This window comes from Eucalyptus grandis, chromosome 10 (genome assembly GCF_016545825.1).
Source record: "Eucalyptus grandis isolate ANBG69807.140 chromosome 10, ASM1654582v1, whole genome shotgun sequence".
NCBI lineage: Eukaryota > Viridiplantae > Streptophyta > Magnoliopsida > Myrtales > Myrtaceae > Eucalyptus > Eucalyptus grandis.
In genome coordinates, this window is record NC_052621.1 from 13,579,380 (window position 1) to 13,585,797 (window position 6,418).

General features: G+C 39.6%; 1 pseudogene; it reads left to right on the forward strand.

Annotated features, from left to right (window-relative positions):
* Positions 1–722: 722 nt before the first annotated feature.
* LOC120288714 lies at positions 723–6,178 on the forward strand (annotated as a pseudogene).
* Positions 6,179–6,418: the final 240 nt, after the last annotated feature.

Here is a 6,418-nt window from a genome sequence, read left to right on the forward strand (position 1 = left end):
GGCAAAAAAGAATTAAAAAAGAAATTAATTTAAAAAGTGGAAAATAAAACAAAAATTAAATAGAAATAAAGTAGATAACAGACATCATGGGAGATTTTTATCATCTTTATTTGTAAGAAATTTTGTTCATTTATATTAATATGTCGTTTATATAAAACAATATACACAAAATGATGTAAATAAATCTAACTTTTTTTGCAATCACGAAATAATGAATATGATATAACAAAAATTCGTAGATTTAAAATTTTATTCTATTTAGCTATTTTGGTCATAAATTTATATGACCAAACGCAACCTTAAAAGCATACATCTCTGATTTACTTCCATAGGTGTTGGATCCTAAACATTCAACAACCCCCCCCTCTCTCTCTCTCTCTCCCACCAAACCATACCTCTCTTTCTTGTAATTATACGACGAAGGCCTTTGTCTTCATCCATCCAAGGCATTTTGCTTCTTCATTATGGAACTCTACATTCCAACACAAATCGCGATCGTTTCCATTCCCATCATCCTTTTCACGTGCATTTCTTCTTCTTCTTCTTCTTCTTTGTCGTCGTCGTTGTCACCATCAAACTTGCACCCTTTGGTGGTCGACTCCGTGCTTGTGCATCTCAACTACACCGCCATTTAAAGTTCCGGTTGCTGAATAGAAGGCGGAATTCTCGAGTGTAGCGATGGGAACCCTTATCTCCAAATTAATGTCAGTGGCAACACCACCATGGGAGATGAAGAGTACCTTACAGTTAATGTAACCGGGGTCCTGGTTCCAGCGGACAACGACTGGATTGCCATGATTTCTCCATCGGACGATGAGTAAGTCATCCTGATGTCTAATTCATTCGTCCTTGAAACGTATTGGTACACATGAGCAGGTTACTCATTCAAGTTCCTTCATCTTCTTGTGATTTCTTTTGGGTTGCAGCGTCTCGTATTGTCCACTGAACAAGATTATGTATGTACAGACTGGTGATCTCATTGATCTTCCTCTTCTATGCCATTATCTTGTCAAGGTGATTTTATCTACCATTGAATCGTGCCTTGTTGATAGCTTATCTATCTTCTTCTTGATGAGTAATAGAAACGTAAAATAGTGAGGGGCTTTAGAGAAAATAGTGGAACCCACATGGGCCGAATTGAAAGGCACTTGAAAAAGAAATCACATGGCGTGTTGCCGAACACCTTTGCCAAGACCTGGTTCAGTCCTCATATGATCGACCAACAAAGTGACGCCATGGAGTACATAGCGTTCACGTAACGACGTCATATTTCATTTGGTTAGGCACATATCGAGTTACAAAAAAAAAAAAAAAAACCAATATACTTGATAGACTATATGATTATGTTGTGGTGGTAGATGAAATCGATTAAAATGCGAAAAAGTATGTGAAATTGATATTATTTTTCAAAATATTCAACAAACATTTCGTTTTCTCTAAGTGCCACCAACTTAATTTAATGAATACACATACATACATACATCATGTATGTATGTGTGTATGTATGTATGTATGTATGTATGTATGTTGAAATACTTTAGCAAAGCGGAAAGCAACAGAACACAAACCTTCGTCGACAGTCAGACACAGCCCATATTGCTGCTCCCCTAGAGGCGCCGGGGTCAACACAACCTCAAAACATTAAAAATTGTCGCTGCTTTTAAGGTTTAAAATACTCCTCGCCAAGTCTTCATTCTCTCGGAAGACGAGGAGAAAATAGGAGTCAGTTTTATTTTAATCTATTTTTATTTTTGTTAAAGCGTCTCTTTTTGGGTTCAAAAGAATCAAAAGAGTCCTTCATTTCTTTACCAAAAAAAAAAAAAATGAGTCCTTCATTCTATAATCTGCTAAAGATTCAATCAATAAGGTCAGATTTGGCTCTGGTTCACATTTTTTGGCGAGGCTCTTTATTGAATTCTTTTATGATTGTATTTTTGATTCAACAAATAAGTAATTGACTTATTGAACCGTCCTTTAAAAAATTACGTAACTTTTTCCAGAATTTATGTATTTTCCGTTGACCATGAAAATACTGAGCTTTGTTGAATGCAGGAAAATAACGAAGATACTTCTCGGAGTTGGATTTTTATTAGTCAAATGGAGACATTCCATATGTAACTCTAATTTTAGTAGTGCTAGATATTAAGAAAGGTTTACAATTTTCTTTTTTTGTATTTTTGAAACATATAAAATGCTGCGTGTAACTCTGTTATTTGGAAGGAAAAAAAAACTCTGTTATTTGGAATATTTAAGCAACTCCTTTTTATAAAAATGCTTTAAAATTTCATTTATCACAACCCGTGGTATTATACCTGTATTTTTTCTTTTCTTTTTGGCAATGTGCCAAATTCCGTAAATTTTCTAGCATACCTACCATTACTTGTCTAATTAGTTTGAGACTAGGAGAACCTTTTCCACTTCAACCTTTTGGTGTACGCTTATGTGCATCATTTTCAGGCACAATACTTGAGCAGGGATCCGGACTATCTGAGCTGCAAGAAAGAAGAAGGAGTGCAAGGAATACAAAGACGGTCAATGCGTGTTGACCCATGTGGCAGCACCTTGACGTTTCACGTTTTGAACATCAGAACCGACATCGAGTTTGTGCTGTTCGCCGGAGGATTCACCATACCATGCGTGTTGAAGAGATCGAACTCTTTGACCTTTGCTAACCCGAACCAACCGCTCTATGGCCATCTCTCCAGCATTGACTCGACCGGGACCTCGGTAAGCACTCAATTAGCTACCAACTGGTGTGCAGAGCTCGCATGGGTCGTGTTGCCAACATTTGGCTTTATGGATGTAATGAAAAATGTCAATTATATCATTAGCCAATGAAGTCAGTGGTACCATGCCTGCACAACACATTGCGCCGAGTGTGGAATAACTCTTTGCATAAAACACTTGAAAGCAATGCAGATTGCAAATGCTAATTGTACATGCTTTAATCTGCAGATGAGGATTACATGGGTTAGCGGAGGCAAGGAACCCCAAAAGGTACAATATGGAGATGGGAAATCACAAACTTCCGAAGTTAGTTCATTCTCACGAGATGATATGTGCAGTGAGTTAACCTCAAACCCTTCCTTGAAAATTCTGTAAATGCACTAGGACTTACTTTGTCGCACGCAAAACAATTTAAATGCCCCATAAAGACTCATCATTGACTGAAATTAGTTTTGTTGGTCTGTTTTCGACAGGTAAGTGGTGCCCAGTCCTGCCAAAGATTTTGGTTGGCATGACCCTGGTTACATTCATTCAGCCGTGATGACGGGACTGCAACCTTCTACCTCTTATTCTTACAAATACGGAAGGTAGAATCTTTGACTGAAGCATGTTGTTTATGAGACCAATCGGTTTCAGATTGGCTTGAGTATTCTTGCTGAGCATAGTGCAATATCTCTGGCATGTCTACTTGATGCAGGGTCATCGAATCTGCAGTGAATGTGAATGAATTGATGTGCACTTGTTCCTTACAATCATTTTCTATGAATTCACAGCATTAGGAAGATGATGGAGCACCGGCAAATACTTCCATATGCCTTAGTCCAGAAAAGATGTATTGTAGCTGCATGTCTGATTGAGAGAGGATTGGGTATACGGCTTTCAATTAAAAGGAGAATCTTGTTATCATGACATTGGACTTATATATTGCATGACACTGCAGTTGTGGCAACTGGAAGTAGATGGAATAATCCATCTTTTTTGGGTATCACTTAGTTGATTGGAAATCGAATTGATCAATAAGTTTATACCATTTGCCGGCACATTCGAGTTGTTTGATCATGCTTTTACGATATCCAGTGATTCAGTTGGTTGGAGCAACAAAGTTCAGTTCAGGACACCGCCTGCAGGAGGATCAAATGAACTCAAATTTCTTGCATATGGAGATATGGGAAAAGCCCCCCTCTGGATGATACAGTCGAGCACTACATTCAGGTAAATATGCATTCCATAGAATGAAAAGTCGCATTTCTAAAGGCAACATTGAAATGATGCTATCCAAGCTGGGTATACTCTAAGAGGAAGGTGTATCCTTCAAATTTTTGAGAAATGCTAATGGAAGGGACAAAACATGGCACGATTTGAGTGGAGTATCCTCTTGAAACCTGCTATTCAAGAAATATTATTAGCACGTCACATTCATCTGAATTAACTGAAGTGGCGCAGACTAAGCTGCTTGTGAGAATTCAAACTCCTGATCATGAAGGTCTCTAACATGCGACTTTGTATGTTTCTATAGCCAGGATCAGTCTCGGTGGCTAAGGCAGCGTTGGATGATGTAGACTCTGGCAATGTCGATGCCATCTTCCATATTGGAGACATAAGCTACGCCACCGGCTTCTTAGTGGAGTGGGATTTCTTCCTCCACCACATCAGCCCTTTCGCTTCGAGTTTCCTATATGACTGCAATGGGAACCACGAAGTAACTATCTCAGGTCAATATGAGTCTCTTCCTGTGCATAATAGAAGGCTCAGTAAACAGCTAAACAGACATTACTCAGCAGCATGAATTGAAGATTTTCTAATTTTCTTTTACATGAAGAGATTATGTGGACTCGGGTGCCAGATATATAACTCCAGACTCCGGTGGGGAATGTGGCATTCCTTACGAGACATACTTCCCAATGCCAACCCCAGCGAAGGACAAGCCATGGTATTCCATTGAACAAGCCAGTGTTCACTTTACTGTGATTTCAACTGAACATGACTGGTCCGAGAATTCAGAGCAGGTACGTTCAATCGAGCTGAACCCTTTTGGGATCATATCTGCATCTCGATAAGCTGTCCATTTATGTCATGGGAATGTCATGTTGTCAGTATCAATGGATGAAAGGGGACATGGCTTCAGTCGACCGATCTAAAACTCCATGGTTAGTTTTCATGGGGTAAGTACATTTGCTTCTAAGTGATCGTGAGTATTACTACTTGAATGTGCAGACTCTCAGACTAAAAACTCTCAAGACAACAGATATCAAGTGTAACAGTTGCTTCTTGCAGGCACAGGCCCATGTACACTTCTGGTCACGGATTAGGTGCTGATCCAATTTTCTTGATGCTGTAGAGCCATTGCTGTTGGACAACAAGGCAACCTTCCATTTCTTAATTTGGTTTTCATGTTAAACAATTCTTTGACCTGTGAAAGTGCAATCATCAACCATTTGATATCACAGGCTGATCTAGTTCTCTTCGGCCACGTTCATAACTATGAAAGAACCTGCTCGGTTTTCCAAAATGAGTGTAGAGCTATGCCAAAAGAAAGATCAGAGCGGGGTTGATATTTATGATCACAGCAATTATAGCACACCCGTGCAAGTGGTTATTGGTATGGCCGGGTTCAGGCTGGGTGGATTCACAGATAAGGTTAGAGTCTGTCCTCCCTCACACCAGTTGTAGATAGGAAAATAAAATTGGCCTTTTGTCTATATCTGGACAATTGTTTGGCATCTTCCGGAAATCTACTCTTTTATCGCGTTTCCATTTCTTGCATCTACATTGGTTGAATGCTGCTTAGCTAAACAATGCCATCGTGACAAGAGCTTTCTAATTTGGGGGCCATGAAATATCAAAAATCCAGAGATTCTTTCACTTGCTCTTAAGAAATAACTTTCTTTGCTGGTTCTGCTGCTCATATCTTTCAGCTCGAATCTATTCGATTACACAGGGATTATCCCTTTTGTTGCTCCCATGAATAAGACCTGTACAAGTGAAGCCCCATTGATTTTTTCTTTTGCAGCCAGTGACTGGAGTTTGATAAGGATTTCTAAATTCGGCTATTTCAGAGGACATGCGACTCCAAAATAGTTACAACTAGAGGTCAGCAGTAACCCGCTTTTGAATGTTGCATACTGCATAGCACTCTTGAGTTCTCGGTCGCCCTTCCCTTGGTCATCGTTCCTTTTCGCTTTGTCACTGCTGATTCTATCTTTTATGATGGATGAGTCCATTGATTGATAACCTGTATTGGTCTGTTGTGGTGCTGTGCAAATCAGAAACCACGTATACAGTTTTCGATTTCCTGCACTGCAAGTAGAGTTTGGAACATTGAGCGGCTACATGTTACTGCATTCATGGTGATCATGTGTACGTGCTCGTTTAACTTCGATGTACGTGTTGCCTGCAGTATGTGAATGCCGACACAAGGAAGGTGGAAGACATCTTCCGCATCACCCGATAACCCAACTTTTCAAGTGAGCAGGAAGGTGCTGCGGGCGACAATGGTGGTACACTTCTACATTGTACTATACAGAACAAAACATACAGATAAATTGTGCTTGTACACAAGTAATAAATCTTGATTGTCTGCGCGGCCCTAATCGAGTGCTCTTGAGCTGTGATGAAGGAATCCAAATTCATGATTTCGGTACTCATGTGAGCAACCTAACGACATGTGTCCAATGGAGGCGTGATCTCTCCT